At 36.3% G+C, this 13,093-nt stretch overlaps 1 protein-coding gene across 3 annotated transcripts in view; it reads left to right on the top strand.

Annotated features, from left to right (window-relative positions):
• TBCEL (tubulin folding cofactor E like) overlaps positions 1 to 13,093 on the top strand; it is a 68,016-nt gene that overhangs the window by 50,327 nt on the left and 4,596 nt on the right. The window lies entirely within an intron of this gene.

Raw genomic sequence — 13,093 nt, 5'->3', positions numbered from 1 at the left:
TGGGTGAGTCAGTGATGAGTGAATGTGAAGGCTTAGGACATAATTGTACACTACTGTAGACTTTATAAACACTGCACACTCAGGGTACACTAAACTTATTTTAAAAAACAAAATAATTGTGCTACAATGGCTGTAACATCACTAGGTCATAGGAATTTTTCTGTCCCATTATAATCTTTTGGGACCATCTTCATCTGAGGTTTATCCTTGACCAGAATGTTGTTATGTGGCACATGACTGTATTTCACGTCGTTCGCAACTATGGAAATTTTTATTTCTGTCTTTCCAATCTGTATGGCTTTTATTTCTTTTTCTTGCCTTTTTGCAGTAACTAGAACTTCTAGTCCTAAGTGGAAGAAAAATGGGCATCCTAGTTTTGCTTCCCATTTTAGGGAAAAGCATTCAGTCTTTCACTGTTAAATGCATTGTTAGCTTTTGGTTTTTTGTAGATGTTCTTTATCAAGTTGAGGTAGTTATCCTCTAACTTGCTGAAAGTTTTGTTATAATTGAGTATCAGACTTTTTTCAAATGCTCTTTCTACATCAATTAATGTATGATTTTCCTTCTTTAGCTTGTTATATTGATTGATTTTCAAATGATGAACTAGCCTTGCACACACAGAATAAATCCCATTTAGTCATGGTGTATAATTATTTTTATGCATTGTTAGATTTAGTTTGCTAATACTTTGTTGAAGATTTTTGTATTTAAGTTTATGAGGAATACTGGTGTATACCATTTTTTTAAAAACTATGTTGTGTGCTTTTGATATCAGGGTAACCCTAATTTCATATAATGGGTTGGGAAGTATCCTCTCCCTCTTCTGTTTTTTGGGAGAGACTGTGTAAAACACATGTTAATTCCCTTTGTTAACTATTTAAAATTTCTTTATTTTATATTGTGGTAAAATGCACATAACAAAATTTACCCTCTTAACCATTTTTTTAAATTGTGGTAAAATATACACATAACGTTTGCCATCTTAACCATGTTTGCCATATTTAAGTGTACAGTTCTGTAGTGTTAACTGCATTCACATTGTTATGCAGCCAATCTCCAGAACTCTTTTCATCTTGCAGAATTGAAACTCGATAACTGTTAAACAACAACTTCCCATTGTCTCCATCCTTTGAAATTTCATATGAATTTTAAGATGATTTTTCCATTTTTGAAAAAGAAATGCCATTGGGATGTTGATAGGGATTGCATTGAATTTGTGGATTGCTTTGGGTAGGATAGACATCTTAACAATATTAAGTATTCCAATGTATGAACATGCTTATTGAACATCATAGTTTAGCCTAGCCTACCTTAAACATGCTCAGAACACTTACATTAGCCTACAATTGAGCAGAATTATCTGGCAACACGGTACACCATAGGGTATCAATTGTTTACCTTTGTGATGGTATGGCTGACTGGGAGCTGTGGCTCATTGCCACCTCCCGGAATCATGAGGGAGGATCATACTGCGTATCACTAGCCTGAGATAATGAAATATTCGAAGTATGATTTCTACTAATGTTGGGGACTGTCTGTAGTGCTATAAATTTCCCTCTCAGTGCTGCCTTAGTTTTGCACTTCCCACATGTTTTGATATGTTATATTTTTATTTTCATTTAACTCTATATTTTTTGAAAATTATTTCATTTCAGTCTTCTTGTTTGGCTCATGGGTTATTTAGAAGTTAAATTTTCAAGTGTTTGGGGAGTTTTCTGTTACCTCTTATTATTTCTACTTCGATTCCATTATGGTCAGAGAACATACTCTCTGTAATATCAATTTTTAAAAAATTGTTAAAAGTTTATTTTATAGCCTGTCTTGGTGATTGTTTTGTGGGTGTTTGCAAAAATATGTGTTCTGCTGTTGTTGGTTGGAATGTTCTATATATGTTAGTTGGATCTTGTTGATTGATTGTTTTGTTCACATCTTCTCTGTGCTTGCTAATGTTCTGTCTAGTAGTTCTATCATTTGCTGAAAGGAGATGTAAGTAGTCTGGCTTCTTTCACTTAGTATAATGCATTTGATATTCATCTTGCATGTATCACTAATGAGATCCTTTGTACTGCTTAGTCATATTCCTTTATGTAGATGTAACACAGCTTGTTTAGCCACTTATCAGTTGAAGTACATTTGAAGTACATTTTCATTTTTTGGCAGTTTAAAAATAAAGCTGTGATAAACAGTTACCTGTAGGTTTCTGTGTGAATCTGTATTCTTATTTCTCTTCGGTTAATTCCTAGGAATGCGAATCCTGAGTCATATGGGAAATGTACGTTTAACTTGCCAAGCTATTTTCCAAAGTGGCTGTACCATTTTGCTTCCCCACCAGCAACATGTGAGAGTTCCTTTTGATCCACATCCTCATCAGCACTTGGTATATTTAGGGCTTTTTTTTTAATGTATATTTTTGTCTTTATTTTTAGCCATTCTAATATGTGCATAGTGGTATCTCATTGTGGTTTTAATTTTCATTTCCCTAGTGAATGATCATGTTAAGCATATCCTCATGAGCTTATTTGATATCCAAGTACCCTCTTTGGTGAAGTGTCTGTTCACATTTTTAGCCCATTTTTGTATTGGGTTGTTTTCGTATTATTTGAATTTTAAGAGTTCTTTATATATTATGGATATATGTCTCTTATCAAATATGTGTTTTTTTTTTCTCTTATGGATCATGCTTTTGGTATTTAAGAAATATATATATATTTTTTTTTAGACAGGGTCTTGCTCTGTCACCCAGGCTGGAGTGCAGTGGCATTGGCATCATCATAGCTCACTGTAGCTTCAAACTCCTGGGCTCAAGTGATCCCACTACCTCAAACTGCCGAGTAGCTGGGACTACAGTCATGTGCCACCACGCCCAGCTAATTTTTCTATTTTCTGTAGAGATGGGGTCTTGCTCTTGCTCAGGCTGGTCTCAAACTCCTGGCCTCAAGCAATCCTCCTGACTTGGTCTCCCAAGTGCTGAGATTACAGGTGTGAGCCCCCTCACCTGGCCTAAGATATCTTTAATCCAAGGTCACAGAAATTTTTCTGATGTGTTTTCTAGGCAATTTGTAGTTTCAGATTTTACATTTAAGCCTATGATTAGTTCATTTTTGTATATGGTCTAGGGTATGGATTGTTTGGTTTTTGGCATATGGGTATCAGTGTAGCAGTATTCATTGATAAAACTATCCTTTTTCTATTGAATTGATTTGACACCTTTGCTGAAAATCAGCTAATCATATAGGTGAACTCTATTTCTGGATTCTCTCTTTTTTTCTATGGATCTATGTGTCTGTCTTTTTGCCAGTATCACACTGTCTTGATTACTGTAGCCTTATGGTAACTCTTGAAATCAGGTAGTGTAGGTTCTCCAACTTTGATCTTTTTCAAAATTATTTTGGCTGTTCTAATTCCTTTGCCTTTACATATAAATATTAGGATAAGCTTATTGAAGTCTAGAAAAAAAAATCTTCTGAGATTTTAATTGGTATTCTGTTGAATCTGTGGAACGCTTTGGCAGAGTTGACATCTTAATAATATTGAGACTTCCTGTCTGTCTGTGAACCCAGTATATATCTCCATTTATTTAAATCTTCTTTTAGAAAATGGTCTTTTATATTTTCCCACATATAGATTCTGCTATTTTGTTACATTTTTTGTTACATTTTGTTACATTTTTGTTACATTTTTACTTAAGGATTTCATGTGGCTTGGTCCTGTTATGAATAGTACCATTTTTTAATTTTAATTTCAATTATTCATTGCTAGGCATAGCATTACAATTATTATTTTTATATTGATTGTATTGACCTTGTATTCTGCAGGCTTGCTAAACTTATTTAGTAGCTCTAGTGGAATTTTTTAGATTCTTTGTAGACAATCATGTTGTCCATGACTCAACACAGTGTATGTCTTTTTTTTTTTAACCTCGTTACACTGACTTGCACCTCCAGTATGATGTTGGAATAGGAGTAGTAAGAGCACACATCCTTGCCTTGTTCCCTATTTAGGAAGAAATCATTCAGTCTTTTCACACTAAAAGTTATGTTAACTATAGGTTTTTTGTTCATGCCTTTATTAGATTGAGATTTCTTTCTATTCCAACTTTCCAGAGAGTTTTTATCATGAATGGGTGCTAAATTTAGTCAAATACTGTTTCTGTATCACTTGAGAAGCTCATACCATTTTTCTTACTTAGTGTGTCAATACAGTGAATTATATTAACTGAATTTTTGAATGTTTAACCAGCCTTGAATTCCCAAGATAAATCCCACTTGGTTATGATGTGTTCTCTTTTTTTATATATTGGTGAATTTTATTTGCTAATATTTTGTTAAGGATTTTTGTGTCTGTGTTCATGAGGGATATTGGTCTGAAATTTTCTTTTCTTATAATGTCTTTGTCTTGTCTTGCTATCAAGGTAGTGCTGGCCTCATAAAATGAGCTCGTGAATTATATTTCCTCTTCTCTTTTTAGAAGAGTTTGTGTAGAATACTATTATTACTACTATTATTACTATTATTTCCTTTTAAGATATCTTGTAAAATTTATCAGTAAAGCCATCTTAGCCTGGTGTTTTCTTTGTTGGAGGTTTTAACTATGAATTAGATGTATTTACTAGATACACCATGATTCAAGTTATCTGTTTTTTCTTGAGTGAGCTTCAGTAGTTTGTGTCTTTAAAGGAATTTATCCATTTCCTCTTAGATGTTGAATTTATGGGCATACAGTTGTTCATAATATTCATGTATTGTAAGCCTTTAATGTCTATAGGCTCTGTAGTGATATCCCTTCTTTTAGTCCTGATATTGGCATCTTCTTTCCTTGATCAGTCTGGCTAGAGGTTTATCAAATTTACTAAGCTTTTCAAAGAACCAGCTTCAGATTTTATGGGTTTTCTCTATTTTTTTCTGCATTCAATTTTATTGATATGTGCTTGTATCTTTATTAGTTTCTTCCTTCTTGCTTTGGATTTAATTTGCTCACCTTTTTCTAGTTTTTTAAGCTTCAATCATTGATTTGAGACCATTTTCCTTTTCTATTATAAGCATTTAATTTCCCTTTAAGCACTGTTTTAGCTACATTCTGTAATTTTGATATATTATATTTTCATTGAATTCAGAATATTTTCTAATTTCTCCTGTGACTTCCTCTTTGACTTATGGGGTTATTTATAAGGATGTTATTTATTTTCCAGGTATTTGTGGATTTTCTAGTTATCTTTCTGTTAATGATATCTATTTAATTTTATTATGGTCAGAGAACATACTTTGTATTATTTCAGTTCTTTTAAACCTGTTGTGATATGTTTGAGGTATGTTTTTGGCTTAGAGAATGATCTACCTTGGTCAATATTCCATATACACTGCAAAATAAATGTGTATTCTGATATTGTGGGGGTGTTTTATAAGTGCCAGATCAAGTTGTTAGTGTTATTCAGGTCTTCTAAATCATTGACAATTTTCTATCTGCTTGTTTTATCAATTACTGAGAGAAGAGTATTGCCATCTCCAACTATAATTGTGGATTTATCTATTTCTATCAGCTTTTGCTTCATTATCTTTTGTGTATGTATCTGTTTTTAAATATATACACATTTAGGATTGTTATGTCTTTCTGTTTGAGCTTTCCTCTCCCTGTCTAACAGTTTACAGTTGCCTCTAACCAGTTCCCCGGATTCCTGGTCTAGAACCAGCTCTTTTAACACATTGATTGCCACACAAAAAAATCAGAAACTTTTCCTTGGGGCCACAGTGTTTTACTATGAAAGTAGAATAAAAACTTCAAGTGTAATTTAAAGGTAAACATAAATAGAAAAAATTTATTGACTTCTATTCATTTAATCCATGTTTTTAGACTTAAATTGTCTATATTAATTGTACCAAGAAGAACATCAACAATATATGCTTCATGCAGCCTCAGGGTCAAAACTAGAGTGAGTTAAATACAATTCCCATGGCAGTTAATGTGTTAATGGATTTCGGAGAACCTGTTCTGCAATAATTACAGAGATAGTGTGGAACTAGTCCTAAGCAGCAGGTGATTTGATTCAATGCCCTGTGGTAGAGCTATCTTTTTACTTCTTTTACCTGGACCCATTGCTCTAGAGAGGTAGCCCTGGGCAGTGGATCTGCAGCAGTTTCTTTCATTCTCATTTCATGCCCAGTCTCACATCACCCCAACTCTACCCCTGCTTCAGGCAATGAACCTGGCTGCAGTTCCTCTCCCTCCCGTGGAGCACATTGACTCTCCTCTACCTTGTAGGACTTGACCTCCTGACTGCTACCACCTGCTCTGGATTGGGAACCCAGTGGTTTTGTGGTTTCAGTGCTATGATTTGTATTTTTCTTCACTTTTTGGTCCATGGAGATGCCTATAATTTTTGATCCTGGATTTTAACTTTTTTATATTTTATCCATTTTTACTGCGAGTTTAGAGCAAAAGTACATTAAAATGTGAACGTACGGAGTCATTTTGACCAAAGTTCTAATAATATTGGTAAATGTGGACTAAAATTATTCTTTTAACTGCTGTATGGTATTCTATCATATGAATAGGTCTCATTCTATTTATCCATTCAATAGGTAATTTTGATAAGACTTGAATTTAAGAATAGTTGAGTTGAAACAAACAGTTCCATGACTTAAGCCCTGATTATATGGAAAATACTAAGTTCAGTTCAAGATAGTTTCCTATGTGTGAAAGGTGAGAATAATTAATTCTGGAGGTAGGTGAAATGCAAATGTTTGAGGAAGACGTGTGGGAAACATCTGTGGCTTAAGCTAATGAAAACAATGAGCTCTGTGATGGAAGATTATAAAGAAAAAAGAAAACAGAATCCAGGAGTGAGTTTTTAGGACTACCCAAGAGTAGACGGTAAAAAGAGGAATGAGAACTCATGAAGAGAGATTGAAAGGGGTCATTTGAAACATAGGAAGGAGAAGGAAATTTCTAGAACAGTATTCATTATTGCAGCAAACCACTAAGATAATGAGAACTAAAAACACCACCACAAATACAAACAAAAAACAAAGGATAGTCTGAGAACAAGACCTGAGTTCTAATCTTCCCCCTTCCTTTCACTAGCTATGAGGCTTTGGATTAACAAACTGGGTCTCAATTTTTATATCTGTAAAATATGTAATAAATGATTTCAAAGGTCTTTCTACCTCTAAAATCTCATGTTTGTATGTTTTAATAAATAGAACATTGGTGACCTTGAGAAAACTATTTCAGCAGAGTGTAAAATCCCAGTAGTAGAATGTTAAGAGGTTTCTTTAATGTGTCATGACATTATACCATATCAAAAGTGAGAGAAAGCATACTATAGTGAAAGAGAGAGAGATTACAGCAATCAGAAGATGTTTGGAATATAGTTTTTAATCTCTCTTAATGTCTTAGGAAACAAAATAAATTCAATGAATGTTTTTATTCTAGTTAAATTTCAGTGATTCGGTTCAACCAACTAAATCATTACAAGGATTTTTCATATTTTATTATATTTCTTAAGAGCTGTATATATTAGAGATTTATTTCAGAGTAACATAGCTTTATTTAAAGGAAAGACTTCAGTTGGTTCAATATGGGTCTGCATTTGAGGAATGATAGATTAACAGAACTGTGAGCTTACAGGCCACCCTGTGAACACACCTCTAGGCAGTTGTAAGGGATAAATAGAGCACCTTTGGGATACTTATGATCCCATTGTGGTGTTAGACACCTGCAGAAAATTTAAATTCCTTCATTTTTCTCTAGGATGCTCCTTGAGATTGTGGGATGCAGCCTTTATGGATTTGGAAGACATAATGTCCAAATGTGAAAGCTTTCTGCCACTGAAAAGCCCCTAATTCTAGGCATAGTTTTCCAGTTTCCTAAAAATTGCATAAAATATGTACCATTTGTATTATTTAGTTAAGATAGCTTATAAGGCCATTCAGAGCTGAGAAGGAGTTAACCTTTTGCCTCTGTCTATCTTTGGGTTTTAGATTTTATGATAAATTTGCCCTCAGACTAAGGTTTATGGCAGAAGCCTGTAGTCTTTCAAGTAATGTGCCAAATCTTCATTTATTCTGGAGTCATAGACCTGTGACTGAATTGAGGAAGTGCTCCCAGGTCTTGGAAATCAAGAGTGAGGATGGGCAGTAAGGAGAAAGAGGCATACCTCTCCTAAACATGGCCACCATGCTACTAAAATCTCATCCTGTGTCAATTAGGCAGGTGTGCCAGGGACCAGGAGCCCTGGTGTGCGAAGGCTTGCTCAATTGCACTGGGGGCAGAGCTAGCCTAGCTCCACTGCAGATGGCTCCATTCTCCATTCCTTTCTTTGTTAGTATTGCTTTCAGCCCCACTCTACTGGTCACCTGATGTCTAACTGCTCATGATTCAAAGGCCCTTAAAGTTGAAAGAAGCTTTTCTCTAAGTGGGTGTTTTTATTTAATAGGAAGGGGGGTGGGGGAAGCACAACACAGTTTGCCTGTGGGTGGTGTTCTTCACAAGGTTGCAGCCAGCATTTGGTTTCCATTTATCACTCTCAGTTGCCCATGTGGTCACACTGGCCTTTTTGCTGTTGTTTTACCTGTGCTTGGTCATTTTCTGTTAGAAGGTCATGGTGGAATGGACCAAAGGACTTCTGAACACAAATACAGTATATATTAAATTTTAGCATTTGATGATTGTAATACATCCTTCTCAAATATCTTCCAAAGTAGGTTGTTAGCCTTTTGCCTACTTCACAAGTAAGGCTTATAAATATTAAATACTTGTTAAGAGCCAGATGAAGATATAGATGGGTAGAATATAAATTGAGATCATCAGTTTTAAAGAATATTTAAGTCACCAGAAACCATTCATTAATACCTCTTAATACTATAGTTTTGGGAAGACATTGGAAGCAATGCTAAGAAAACACTCAGATAATACAAAGTATGTGGTATAGTTCAGTTTGGATGGACTTTTGAATAATGAATAAAATATCTAAGCTGGAAGACTAGGAAGAAATTGGTTTCTAAAATTTACATGATTTTGTAAAGTCATGATTTCTTATGTTTACTGATTTTTCCTGCTTAAAGATAAGTGGGAAAATAAAAAAATTGAGAGTAAACAGATTAGCTTGAAATCATGACTTTTATTTATCTAACTTTTCAGGGAGCATATTCAGTGTATATAGTGAATTACAACTCTAATACTCTTTCGTCTTTTGTATTTAATAGTGAATATTTCTTAGAGTTCACATCCAAAATCTAACTAACCTGTGTACAAAAGTCTGCTGACATTTCCAGTAAATTAATACATAAACATTGATTTTAAGATTTAAACAAGGGCCGGGCGCGGTGGCTCACGCCTGTAATCCTAGCACTCTGGGAGGCCGAGGCGGGTGGATCGCTCGAGGTCAGGAGTTCGAGACCAGCCTGAGCAAGAGCGAGACCCCACCTCTACTAAAAATAGAAAGAAATTATATGGACAACTAAAAATATATAGAGAAAAAATTAGCCGGGCATGGTGGTGCATGCTGTAGTCCCAGCCACTTGGGAGGCTGAGGCAGTAGGATCGCTTAAGCCCAGAAGTTTGAGGTTGCTGTGAGCTAGGCTGACGCCACGGCACTCACTCTAGCCCGGGCAACAAAGTGAGACTCTGTCTCAAAAAAAAAAAAAGATTTAAACAAGTGAAAAGGAAGGTACAGAAAATAGTAGTCGTGATGGCATGAAATAAGGTTGGGAAGTTATGAAGGAACCAGATCATCATGAGCCTTTTACATTCATTGTATTAATTTTCTATTGCTGCTATAATAAATTGCTATAAACTCAGAGGTTTAAAATAATACCTACTTAATATGTCACGGTTTCTGTGGGTCAAAGTCTGAGCACAGTGTGACGCAGATTAGGGTCTCACAAGACCAAAATCAAGGTGTCTGCAGGGCTGTTTTCTTTACTGGAAGCCCTGGAGAAGAACCACATTGCAGGTACACTCGGGATGGTGGCTGAATTCTATTCCTTCTTACGCTTTTCATGTGGTCCCCTCCATCTTTAAGCCAGCAATGGTATGTCAAGTTCTTGTACTTTGACTCCCTCTGACTTCTGCTACTAACTGGAGAACCTTCTCTGTTTCTGAGGGCTCATGGGATTAGATCAGGCCTACCTGGAAATGGGGGCCAAAATTCTGTGTGCCACAATCATGCTGAAGAGTTAGGACTCTATTCTAATGGATATTGTGCAATTTTACGTAAAGGAGTGATGTCATCAAATTTGTGTTTTATAACAATCCTTTTGGCTACAATGTAGACGAGGTTTATCTTGGGGCCACTCTGAAGTCATGGAAAGCCATTATCTATTTTAAGAAGAAAGGGATTTCATACAGTGAATAAAGTGCTTACAAAATCTTTGGAAGGGCTGGAGGAGCATACTGAAACTGCCTCCCTAGAATTGCCTCTAGAATAGTACCATAGAACCAGACCACCAAGGGCACTGCTACGGCTGTCAGAATCAGGTAAAGGGAAGAGCGGCAAGCTGCTGTCCCCGGTGCTGATCACACCACCTTAGCTGTGATCTAGAGATCATTAGCCAGCTTCTTCCAGGGCTGTTGATTCTGGAACACACTGCTTAAACTGTGTTCTGGTCATTAGGAGGCCTCCACCCAAACAGTTCCCACACTATGTCTCTTTGATCTACTACCTCTCTCCCCAAGGCTGACTGTAATTGATAGGGTGTGGGAAATATATTTTTCAGCCTTCCAGTCTCTGAAGTACGGGAAGGCCTACCAGGAGGAGATTGGAACAGATATTGAGAAAGCTCATCTAGTCTATGCATCCACAGGAAAATGTAGCAATCTAGGTTATTAATGATAGTGGCTAAAACTTACAAGGCAAGTGGGTAAGACAAATGCAGATGGATTCATGAGATTTCATTGGAAGAGAATTGGTTGGACAGGAAATTGAATGAGAGAAGTGGAGAGGAGAGGTGGGAGAGGAAAGAATAAGCATGACTGTCCATTTTTCTAGCTAGGATAATCCAGTAGTTTCTGTGCCATTTACTGATATGTGAAAGACTGGATGAGAACATGGTTAGGGAGTGGCAATTATTTCTGAATATGTTGATTTTGAGAAAACTGAAGGACTTCAGAATGTCCCAATTTATAGGTTATTTAATTTGTAGTTATGCTTGCCCATTTATAGAAGGTAGGCTAATTCCTGAATGTAAGTCATAATTTTGTGTACAAATATATTTATGGTTAAGATTAATTCAGTTGGATACAATGTCAAGTACAAATGAGCCTAGGGGTATACAATTATTATTTATAGGTTTTAGTTTTTTTTTTTTTTTTTTTTTTTTTTTTTTTTTTGAGACAGAGTCTCACCCTGTTGCCCAGGCTAGAGTGAGTGCCGTGGCGTCAGCCTAGCTCACAGCAACCTCAAACTCCTGAGCTCAAGCGATCCTCCTGTCTCAGCCTCCCGAGTAGCTGGGACTACAGGCATGCGCCACCATGCCCGGCTAATTTTTTCTATATATATTTTTAGCTGTCCATATAATTTCTTTCTATTTTTAGTAGAGACAGGGTCTCGCTCTTGCTCAGGCTGGTCTCGAACTCCTGAGCTCAAACGATCCGCCCACCTCGGCCTCCCAGAGTGCTAGGATTACAGGCGTGAGCCACCGCGCCCGGCCGGTTTTAGTTTTATATTTAAATTGATTCAGGGCTTACCACTGGTTCTTTAATCTCATTGTTGAGCAGTGTCTTTTTGCTTCTTGATTTTTTTTCCCAAAAGTACTCATGGGTACTCTATTCTTTAAGTTCTTTCTTATTTTAGAATATCTACTTGTTAAATTTATTTCTGAAAAAACCTGGTGTCTTAGTCCATTTTGTATTGCTATAACAGAATACCACAGACTCAGTAATTTATAAAGACGAGAAATCCATTTCTCACAGTGCTACATGCTAGGAAGTCCAATATCAAGCTGCCAGCATCTGACTGGGGCCTTCCTGCTGCATTGTCCCATGGCAAGAAAGCACGAGAAAGCAAGAGAGGACCAAACTGTTTCATCAGGAACCCACTCCCATGATAACTAAACCACTCCCTTTAGTCACCTCTTAAAGATCCTACCTCTCAACACTCTTGCATTGCAGATTAAGTTTTAAACACAAGAGTTTTGAGGGGCACGTTCAAACCGTAGCACTTGGCTAGGTACAGTACTCTTGGGGCATCCTTTCTAATTTATTTATTTATCTGGTCAGTAATAGTGTTGTTTTGTTCTTCAGTTTGTTTCATTAGCTCTGCAATCTCTATTTTCATCTCATTCTATGGTTTACAATTTGTCTTTGAGCTCTTGTTTTTTTATATTCATGTACTTATTAATTTCTAGATTATTGAGTCTTTGTGGGGCATTTTCTTTTCCTTTACTTATGTTTTCTTTCAGGTTGAGTTCTGCCTCTGCCTTTTACTCATTTATGTGTTCCTTTCCTTTGTTCTTTTTGCTCTGATATGTGCCTAGTCTGCCAGATGCTTAGTTGTGTCTTATCTTCTTGCTTATGCTTAAAAGTGGGCACCGCTCTCCATACCATCTCTTTGCTGAAACATAGTATGAGTAAACTCTCTTTGACCCCTTTGCCGTTGTTGCTTTTGTCACTCCTATGCAAAGTTTGAGAGCTAGGGTATTACAGTTCTGCTTTTCTGTAGTCGGAAGGGAAAATATCTCTGGAGTTGGGTTCAGTTCTTATTTGACCACCTGGGTTCTGCTGTCTTGTCTGAAATTTTGTTAAGTTGTCATGACCCAGGCTCGCTTATTTGAAGGCATATACTGGATGGGGTGGGGAAAAGATACCCTTAGACTTTGAATCATTGCACATTTTCAGTTTGGAGCATTGGAAAATTTCAAGTCCTGGGAGTTTTGTTTTTTATTTATTTGGGCTTTTTTTGTTCCCCTTTGTTTTGTTTTGTTTGCCTTTGCTAAAATCCTAACATCCTGGCAGTGGGATATAGAGGCTTCTGGTCTGCAAGGTTTTTCTTCAACATTGTTTTCCTTCAACCAGGGTTTTCTTCAACCCCCTGGGTCCACTTTTGTCTAAATTAGGAAATATTACATTAGTATGCTCAGGATTTTGTCTCCTTACCTTC

This window comes from Eulemur rufifrons, chromosome 6 (assembly GCF_041146395.1).
Source record: "Eulemur rufifrons isolate Redbay chromosome 6, OSU_ERuf_1, whole genome shotgun sequence".
NCBI lineage: Eukaryota > Metazoa > Chordata > Mammalia > Primates > Lemuridae > Eulemur > Eulemur rufifrons.
The sequence above is the reverse complement of the archived record's forward strand: the minus strand, read 5'-3'. Positions and strand labels throughout refer to the sequence as shown.